General features: G+C 28.2%; 1 long non-coding RNA gene across 1 annotated transcript; it reads left to right on the top strand.

Annotated features, from left to right (window-relative positions):
• Positions 1–374: 374 nt before the first annotated feature.
• LOC121208367 (uncharacterized) lies at positions 375–1,751 on the top strand. Its single transcript, XR_005903359.1, has 2 exons — positions 375–966; positions 1,447–1,751. It is a non-coding gene; the product is annotated as an uncharacterized lncRNA (long non-coding RNA).
• Positions 1,752–10,907: the final 9,156 nt, after the last annotated feature.

Raw genomic sequence — 10,907 nt, 5'->3', positions numbered from 1 at the left:
TAATTCACTTTAAATTCTTTTTTTATTTTTTTCCAGATTCTTAATTCTATTTTTTTTATTTTTTAGGAACACAGGTTTTCTTAGCCAAGAAATTGTCCAGGATTTTAAGAAACGAGCATTCGTACAATCCGGTCCCTGAGGATTCGACCCTACTTCCCATTTACTATTATTTTTACTATTATTTTTACTATTTTACAGGGAATAGGATATTTTTGGTGCTCTCAACAACGCATCAGATTTAGAAAACAAATAAAATTAATTAATTAAAATAATAAAAGATATTAACCACCCAAACAACTTGATTTTTTTAATACAAAAATTCTAATCAGGTTTCCTACAAAATTCAAAACCCAATCAAACTCTACCACATAAAAATTATCAAATTGTTCATGCCAGGGTTTAAAGCCAAGAACTTCAACCAACACCCAAAACCTCTAAACCACTGAAACAAATACTAATTATGGTAGAATCTAACAAATTAAAAATTAAATTTTTAGGACGTTACAGAAGGGGAAGGGCTACCCCTCTATATTTTACTAGGGTGTGCTACCCCCTATTCTAGCTCAACTAGAAGACTTGCTTTTCTATTAAATAAATGTTATTTGTGTTTTACTAATTCAACCAAGATTCTTTCATTTCTCCATGTAAATAAATGACATTGGTAGAGCTATTGATATAAGTTTTACACAACAGAAGTTTCACATAATTTTCAGATATTATTATTCTGCCATAAAGTATGAGAATTTATTTTCAAGTATAAATCCTATTTTCTAAGAATCACAATTCTACCAGTTTTTATTGAGAGAGAATTACTTTCATACTAAAATTAATAAATTATTTTTGATTATGTGTTTTGTTCGTGATTGTTAAGGCCCTATTTGAAACAATTCATGGTACGAGAATAATGGAGAAGGTCGTTTAGTTAAAAGTTGGGAACGTCCAAGATCTGTCCCGCACAAAGCATAGGTATTTTTTGGGAAAAAGCTTATTGTTATAAATATCACAAATTGACTTGGTTTTCAAAATTTTAATTTTCCACTGTGACAGAAAACCTTTTACTAAACCAAATTTTTCCAACAATTAGTATTAGAGCCAAGTTGTGCTATTTTTATCGTATAAACCACTACTGAATTTTCTCTTTTCTTCGTGTTTGGTTAATTTTTATAAGATATCGTAGTCTTGTAAATATATACATGATTTGGGTTATGTATGTGAATGAACGTATTTCATTATTTTATATTATGATAAAGTAATTTTGCGGAAGTTGCGATTCCTATAAATTAGATTAAATGTAATTTTAGGTTTTATTGATTTTTTGGGATATGTAATTAGATATTGGACTATCATCTCCTCGTAGGTTTTATTTTATTTATTTTAAAATAATTCATTTGAGTTGGAAACAAACTTAATTTTTTATGTAACTGAATTTTTTGGCGAATCTCGAAGAATCAAGATGCATCCAGAACTGATTGAAACAACATAAACCTGACCCAGCCTACTGACAAAGGGTTGACTGGTGGCGGCCTAACGACGACTATGGTGACAACGAAGATCCATGGTGGCAACAGCAGTTTGACAATAGATCCCTTCGGTGTTTTTCAAGTCATTTGGACTTTGAGGAAAATCTAAAAATCGGATATTTGGCTTTCACCTAGAAGACCTAAAATATGGTTTAGGGCAATAATTGTAATTTTATTATTTATTTTTCTAGGATGAAATCATGGAAACTTTGGCTGGTCAGAGTCATTTAATTTTATGTTTTTCTATAATAGTATGATGATATTTAAATTGATTGAAAAATATGTTCATCTATATATTTTTTATAAGAATGTCATATAGTTTAGGAAAAGAATATCGCATGTACTTGTCATGACATTTTTAATCATTCATGATTAAAACCAAAAAAAAGACCTTGTGTGATTTTTAAAATATTGAGTGGGAGAAAGTCTCTAAACAAAACCTACAACATCTATCATGACAATTAGCCTACCCTACGGTAGGTATTTCCATGTGAATTTCATTGAGGAGATTTCCTTAAAAGAACTAATTATCTTGTGACAGCATATGATATTTGTCGACCTTGAAGTAGGTATTATCATGTTGAAATCACTGAAGAAGTTTTCATTTTATAGAGGACAACTAGTTACACATGTTACTCGTTGAGATTGTCCCACGATGACTCATTTGTGGTACATGGAGTGATAGGTGTTAAGTTGATGGTTATACACTCAATATTGTTCTAGTTAAGTAGCTTCCTATGAAGCTCTACTTAAGTTAGAATGATGGTCAAATGTTAAGGGATTAGGTTCACATATTAATTGAAGGAAAATTTATATTCTTACTAGTTGATTAAGATTGCCATAGAATGACTTAATTCGATGAGTGTAGGAATTATTGTTGTAACGTTTTACAAATATTTTTAAGGTTTATTGTAAGATACATGCATCATTTTAATGCATATTATTTATTGCAAAAAGTTTTTAAGAAAATAAGATGGAAGGTATGATGTTTATAATATTATATTGAATATAAATTTTGTATATTTTCTTTTCTATTTGCATATTGGTTTAATAATTTAATTTGATTTAAATGTTATCAAAAACAGATGCAGTTTTATTGATGGAGATGGTAGGTTTGCGGGAACTTCATCTTAGTGAGCTTCTGGACCATGTTATAACCTACCAAAATGAAAGTTTTCTTCGACTGACGCCTGTCCAGCTATTTATTTTTAGTTTTTCTTTTCAACAAATGTTAGTTTAGATGATGAATCATTTTGATAAAAACAAAACAAAAATCCCTAATGAGGCAAATTTTTGACCCATGGCAGATTAATTTCTAAGATTTTTTTTTTCTGTTTTAATTTTTAGTTTATAAATTGTAATCTATTTATATATTTATCTTTAGCTCGATTTTTAATATATGTATCCTGTTTATTTGTATAGTTCTGATATTTTTTAGCTTATTTTGTTTTTAAATTATGTCTTTAAAATTATTCATACTCATCCATCTATGCTGGAAGAAAATTTTAAACATAAATTTTATACTATTAATTATTTTGTTTTATTTTTAAACTAATATATTCGAAGGGGCTGGTGCTCATTTTAAGTAGTAAGTCAATTCAAAATAAAAATATTTCAATTTATTATTTTTAACATCTTATAAGTAAAAATATATCTTAAATAATAATATTTAAATATATTCCTAAAGATTCACATAAATAATATAGATTTTTAATACGAATTAATTTTTATTTTCAAGTAAAACTTAATTTAAATGCTATTTACCATTAATTAAAATTTATAAAAATAAAACCCTTAATGAAGTGGGAGGTTAATGATAAAAAAAACAAAAAAAAGAAAAGAAAGTCGTGTCTAATCTATACTTTTATTTAAATTTTTAATTCATTGAGTTAATGTTATTTCCGTAACTTAGTTAAGAGAATTATAAAAAAAAATTTATGTATAAATAAATTGTATTTTTGTGAGGATATTTTTGTTTTATTATATTTTTAATAAAACTAATAAAAAATTGCCTATGCGATCAACATTTTAAAATTTTTTTCTTTATTATTTCAATCAAAATTTTATTTTAAGATTTTATAAATTTCATTTTTTAAACAAATTATTTGTATATATTTATAATATCATTGATTGAGTTTGTATCACAAGTTAACTCAATAATAATTAAAAAATGAGTGCATTTAATATTCTTTAACTGATTCATTTACTTATTAAAATTTTCCTTTACTCACAATTTAAATTAATTAGTTTATTTTTAATTTTATATATATTGCATATATATTATTATTAATTTTATATTTTACATTTCATAGCATGTTTAAATATACATATATTCTAAATATACAATTTTCTAGTTGTTTAATGATGCCTGCAGAGACGGTGTCAGTTATTTGAAGCAAGGAATCAGCTAAAAATATTCTTATGTGAAGGCATTCACACGCTTTTGAACCCAGTAATTTCCGGCTTGCTGAATTAGTTTGTTTATGATAGTGGTTAACGATGATTGAGTCAAATAATATGATACTAGAATAAAATTAAAATTTTAAATATGATATTTATATTAATATATAATAAGTCTAATAATATAATTTTTTAAGAAAATACTGTCATTAATAGAAACTATGAAAGATAAGAATGAAGAAAATGACACAATACAAACAATAAATGAGACACTACAAATTGATGCACAAATGTCATGTGTGTAAAATAATACCTAAAATAAGAAAAATAAACTGAGAGTAACCACAACACTAGAAAAAATTATAAACAAATCAAACATGCATCACTTTGTTCAAACGACTGAAAATTATATCCTAACCCATCATCATTTGGTCAACTTGATAATGAACTCTGGTCAACCACCGAATCAGTGATGCACAAAAAGCCAAGTTTTAGATAGCCTATTCTCCTTCTTATTATCTCGGAATCCAATTTTATAAACTCTATCATTATGCTCTATCATGATAAGACTTTCCAAAAATAGTTCTCATTAGATCTAGCGACATTTTTACCTTGGCAAATCTCATACATCATAACATAACTAGAAACTAAACTATAATTAAAACTACTATTGCTTTCAAAGAAAAGAAAGTTCACAAAAATGATAAAATCATAATAGTTTCAAGAGAAAACAGAGCGGATAAAATAAAAACCACAATAATGTGGGTTGCAATTAAAAACAAAAGAAAAATCAGAAAAAAATTGTTGAAAAAGCCACCACCGGCACCCAACCGGAAAGCTGGTGTGGTTCAGGCAAAATTAAGATTTGAGAAATTTGAATAGTTGTGTAATGTCAATGATGTAATTTTTAAATAAATAAATTTAAAATTAAAATATTATGGAAAATTATAAGAAATATAAAATAACTACAATACACGATCAAGGTGTCATGAAAAATTGTATGTACGTGACACATATCAAACATGTAAAAATCTATAAATCATTAATATGTAAAAATATATTTAAATTTATAGTAATCAAATAAAAAAAAGTGTGAATATGATATAAACATATATTTTTTTCTAGAGATTTAATTCAGTAGGATAGATTATGTAAAATCTTAGATACATTATCATCAAAAGTGATAGTAAGAATTGAGTTAGAATCCAATTACTCCTCAAAGCAATGTTTTTAACCTTATTTCTCCCTCCAAACTCAATATCCTCAAAAAATGTTGCAATTCTTGTTTCAAAAATATTCCTAATTATGAGATTATAAATTCATAGCCCCTAGACCACTTAGAATAACCAATAAAGTAGCCGCTCACTGTGTTGGAGTCCAATTTCTTTTCATGTGGCTTATAAGGCCTTACCTCAGCTGGACATCCCTAAATGTGAAAGTGTTTTAGAATAGCCTTTTGACCTATCCAAATCTTATAAAGTGTTTTCGCAGCTGTTTTAATAGGTACTCTATTCAAAATGTAAGTTGTTGTCTTTAGAGACACTGGCCAAATGAGTACTTTCAGACTTATCATGTTTCAACATTTCTTCCTCTTGCACACAATGAGAAATGAGCTCATTTAGAGTCCATTTCTTATTTTGATAGTTGTAACTAATTTTAAATTGGTTAAACTGTGCAGGAAGCGATACCAAAACCATAAGACCAAGCAATTCCCCAGAAAGCTCGATCTTAAATGTTTAAGTCTTGAAGCAACATGGAGCATCTCCATAATGTACTTCCTCATGTTTCCTTGACCCTTATACTTCATAAACATTAAAGAAGTTAGAAGTGATGTCATCTCAACCTTATCGTTTTTAGAAAAATGTTTCTTAATTTCGTCAAGGAAACCCTTGGCCTAAGTAATATCTTCGGATTTTGTGGCCCTAAAGGTTTCTGGAATGTTGTGCTTCATGATCATTAGACTCATGCGATTTGAACGATTCCACCTCTTAAAGTCCCTTTTAACATCAAGGGTGCTTTCCGTAGTAAAAGGTGCAAGTTGTTCTTCCCTTAATGTAAGGTTTATGTCCATAAAACCAAACACTATAAGTAAGTGCCTTTTTCATGCCTTGAAATTAATCCTAATAAGCATGGGTATTAGAATTTATATTAGCAGATATTGTGGCAGCAGAAGATGAATTAGCTGGATATAGAACAAAATAGATAAAAACAAGCTTACATGAATATTCATAAGTAAACAATAAATTCAAAACAGTGGCTAATCTCATCTAAAGATGCCAAACAGAACATTAATATCAAGTCTTTAGACAATCATATTAATAGTAAGCGATCTCTTGTTGTAACAATCAAACATTGACAATAAATTATGTCAAATAATGAATTAATTTTTGGACTAACATATTACTTATAATTGTCACACATTTATCACCATAGATGTCGTTGAAATTCTACCAAATATTAACTTACCTTTGAGTCAATTAATAAACGCATGAATCACAGGAACATATAATTATCTTGATATTTTAAATAAATAATCTACGCAAAAGAGGTTACTTTGGTGGCATTTTGTTTCAACTAATCTATTTAAAATATTAGACATTCTTAATTAGAACCCAAAGTCAAAACCTAAATTTATGTGTTTCAAAATATTTCTCTTAATTTCATCTTTCAATCAAATTAAAAGATAATGCTATATATATGTATATATATTTTTATCCCCAAAAAAAGGCCAATGATGTTGACAAATATAATAATAGTTGAATAAATAAAAAACAATCTCACATAAGATTTCAAATTTAAACAAAAATAATTTGAGTAAAGGTAAACTCCATCTCAAGTTAGTAGACACTCCATTAATATTTCATATTTGGACAAAATATTAACTTGTAAATGATATCTTGGTGTAGTAATCAAAAACTGACAATAAGAGCATATCGAACAATAAATCTTCCTTTGGGCCAATTTATCACTCACATGTAAAACCGAATAATCGTCACATATTTATTACCACAATTACACATGTAATTTTGTTAAATATTAACTTTCCTTTAGGCCGATCAATATTAACGTAGTTTAAGTTACATCCACACAACCTTTTATATTTTAAAATAAAATAATTTCAATAACAGAAGTCACTTTGGCAACTTATTATTTAAATTAAGTTATTTTTAAAATATATAAACATACAAATATTTAAATTTAATATTTCTATAACAGTCAAAGTTCAAAACTAAAACTTATTATTGCGCAATAATTTTTAAAGTAACCCAAAATAAGGTTGTCTTAATGGTCCAATTAAAAATACTGAAAACCTTAATTTTTGACTGATTTTTTTCTTCAAAACCAAATTTGATCAAAGTTTATAACTATATTGTTAAAATCAATCTCAATTCATGCAAAATAAAATTATGCATTATTTTCTTAAATTCATTGATATGTATATACATATAATAAAAATATTACTGACTTCTTTACATCTACATATAACTCCAAAACTTAGCATATGGTCGTACAATAACAGGAACAATTCCCTTTCCATAATTAGCTTAGCATAGTAATTGGTCCTGTAACATACTTCAATATCTTAACTTCTATTCTTTTGGTGTAAAATTTTGTGCAATTGTTTCTTTAAACCTAAACATGAGGATTTATTCAAGGATTGTAAAGCAAGGAACAAGGCATTCAAAATTAATTAATTTTGTAGCAACCCGATAGTTAGGAGTGTTAGAAAATGTATTTTTGGGATTTCGTTTTCGTAAACCAGACTAAATATTTATGAGGCTAACTTAGTAGTTAATTAATTTTTGAATTAGTAAATTTCATGAAATTAGGAGTTATTAATTTATAGGGACTAAATCGCGTAAGGGTTAAAAGTTGAATTATAGATTGAAAGAAATAAAAGGGACTAAAGTAGCAAATTTACCATTTATTAAAATGGTGGGAGGTCACCGGTTATGGTTTAATGAATTTGCATATGTTTATATATTAAAGTAACTTTAATAATAATGATAATAATAAAGATAATAAAATGAAAACATAATAAAGAAATAGAAAGAAAGTGGACAGAAAGATGAAACAATTGCATGCAAATTAAAGAAAAGAAAAGAAACAAACAAACAAAGTGGCCGACGGCACCAAGTGCTCTAAACTTTCAAATTTTAATTGGTTAGTCAATTTAGTTTCATTTTCATATAATTTATACATTTTTGGAATCCCGGTACATAGGGCTATCCGACCGATATTGTAATTTTTAGTATTGTTTAAGATTTTAGATGTTGACATTGTTGAATAGTTTTTTTAGATGTTGAGATTGTTGAATAGTATAAGTATTAGGGATTAAATAGATAGATTTTTAAGTTGGAAATGGAAAATGACTAAATTGTGGAATTAATTGTTGATTTTGAACAATAGGGACTAAATTGTAAAAAATTCAAAATTAAGAGGTTGAATTGGAAAAGAAGCTAAATGTGGTCTAAAGTGAAATTAGTATAAAAATATGAAGTTAATTGTGAAGGTTAAAATTAGTCTCGATTTAAAGACTAAATTGAAGAATAAGCAAAATATAGTGTGAAAATTTAAAATTAATGTGAAATTGAAATGTGTAATGTTAATGTGATTTAATTGTTTTATTCCGTAACTAACGCTGTACCTAAATCCTCGAGTAAAAAGGGAAAGGATAAAATCGACGTCGAATAGTTCGAAAATCACGGTTTGTGTTTCTATAATCCGAATTAAATAGTAGATTATTGCATATATAATTGTTAGCATATGGTAAGCATTTGAGGTGAGTACTTTGGTACTTTGGGGCTGAATTAAATTCATAATTGAAATGAAATGGATTGATTTTGTATATTATGAAATGTATTGATTATGAATATGTGTGTATTGAGAAAAATGTGATTATTATCAAATTGAATATATGCTTATATATTATATACATTCATGAAATTGAGACATTGGTTGTATTAAAAAGTGAAATAAATCTTTATTAATTGTATCGGGCTGAGTCGGATATAGATGGCATGCCATAGGATAGGAAAAGTTCAGAGATTTCTTCGACCTCGAGTTGATGAGGCACTGAGTACCAATTTACTTTGATTTAACCGATGAGACACTGGGTGTCAATTTATATAGCCCTGTGCACAGTTATTACTTCAGATTTATTCGATGAGGCACCGGGTGCCAAACTGGTGTGTTGGTTGGATCCATGTATCCGCCCGAGCCCGTGTCGTGTTACTAGGGAAAAGTAAAATAATAATTTATGTGATTGATATTGAAATGACAAATATGAGAAATGATTATGAGATGAGAAATGAGATATGAATTGATGAATTGATATGTGAAACTTGAATGAATTCAAGTGTTGATCAAAGATATGAATCATGCCATTGCATGAGATGATGTATTCAAATGTTAAATGAAATGCCATTGATATATACTTATATATTTGAACATGTGAAAATCTTAGTAGATGTGAATAAGGAATGAACAAAAATTACACTATTGAATTGAAACACATGAACATAGCTTACTTGTTGAATTTTTCATTTTAAATACTTATATCAAGTTTATGTTATTCGGATTATAAAAATATCACTGAGTTTTACTCAGCATGTGATCTTGTTTTTCGTGCGCGGGTTAGGTACTATTTGATTTATCGCTGACTCAGCATCAAATCACAAATCCCAAGCTCAAGTGTGGTGATATTTCATTTTGTAATGGAATGTACTTAGGAAGTCTTTGGTTGATATTGTTTATAAGGTGTGGTTAACTTAGTTGCTAGTGAAATGATGGTTAAATGTGTATATGGTTGTGGCTGAGTCTATATTGGTATGTTAGCCTAATTTATATTTTGGTATGTGATAGTTTAAAGTTTGGTAGCTTAGCATAATGCTTGGTATGTGCTTAGCTTCATATTTGGTAACTTTAGAAGTTGAAAGGTAGTTCAAATATGGTAAATGTGATATGAATGAAAGTCTTGAATGTTTGGTGTGTTGTTGATGTATCTGAACATATAAAATGTGGTACCAATGAGGGTACATTCGTTAGGCATATTAGGTGATGAATTTAGTGTATTTTGGGCATGTTTAATTGTGTTTTGAATAGGTTAAACGATTGATAATTGAGTTGCTTAGTACCCAAGTATGTAGGAAATGGTAAACTTGAGTTTTAAGGTACTTTTGGGTGCACACAGCTTGGCCACATGGGTGTGTCTCACATACAGGCAACACACATGGGCGTGTGTCACACACGGGCAACACACATGGATGTGTGATCCAAGTCAAAGAGTTACACGACCTGGCCACACAGGCGTGTGTCTCAACCGTGTGAGGCATACGGCATGGACACACAGGTGTGTGACCCTTGAAATCAAAATTTTTGTAATTAATTCCTAAACTTCTAAAATTGTTTCAAATTAGTCCCTGCCTATTTTTAAACTACTTTTAAGGTACCGTAGACTCAAAATAAGGGCTGTAAGAGTAATTTTTATTCTATTTTGGGGTGGATCTACAAACCTAAATTAAGTTCATTCCACTAACATCATCGAAGATAAATTAAAAAGTTAATCGCAAACAGAGTATGAATTAATACTTTAATGCTAATAATTGAAGCAGTCTTGTATGTATTTGAATTCTGACATTTAAGAAGGGATAAATAGTGATAAGAATAGATAGTGGAAGATTAAGTTTAGCAATGTATAAATAGTGATAAGAGTGTAGACAATGGAAGACCAAGAAGGGATAAATAGTGATAAGAATGTAGACAGTGGAAGACTCAGTTTAGCAATGTATAAATAGTGATAAGAGTGTAGACAATGGAAGACCAAGTTTAGCATTACATAGCATGAATCATTATTCGATTGTATAATATTCTAGGATGATATGATCTGATTGTTTGTGACTTGCCCTTGTATATTATATTGTTAATGGCTAGTATATATATGTGAATTATGATTGATTAATTGTATGACGTGTTAGTAATACCTGT

Source organism: Gossypium hirsutum, chromosome A10 (assembly GCF_007990345.1).
Source record: "Gossypium hirsutum isolate 1008001.06 chromosome A10, Gossypium_hirsutum_v2.1, whole genome shotgun sequence".
NCBI classification, from domain to species: domain Eukaryota; kingdom Viridiplantae; phylum Streptophyta; class Magnoliopsida; order Malvales; family Malvaceae; genus Gossypium; species Gossypium hirsutum.
Note: the sequence above shows the minus strand (reverse complement) of the source record. Positions and strands in the feature narration are given on the sequence as shown.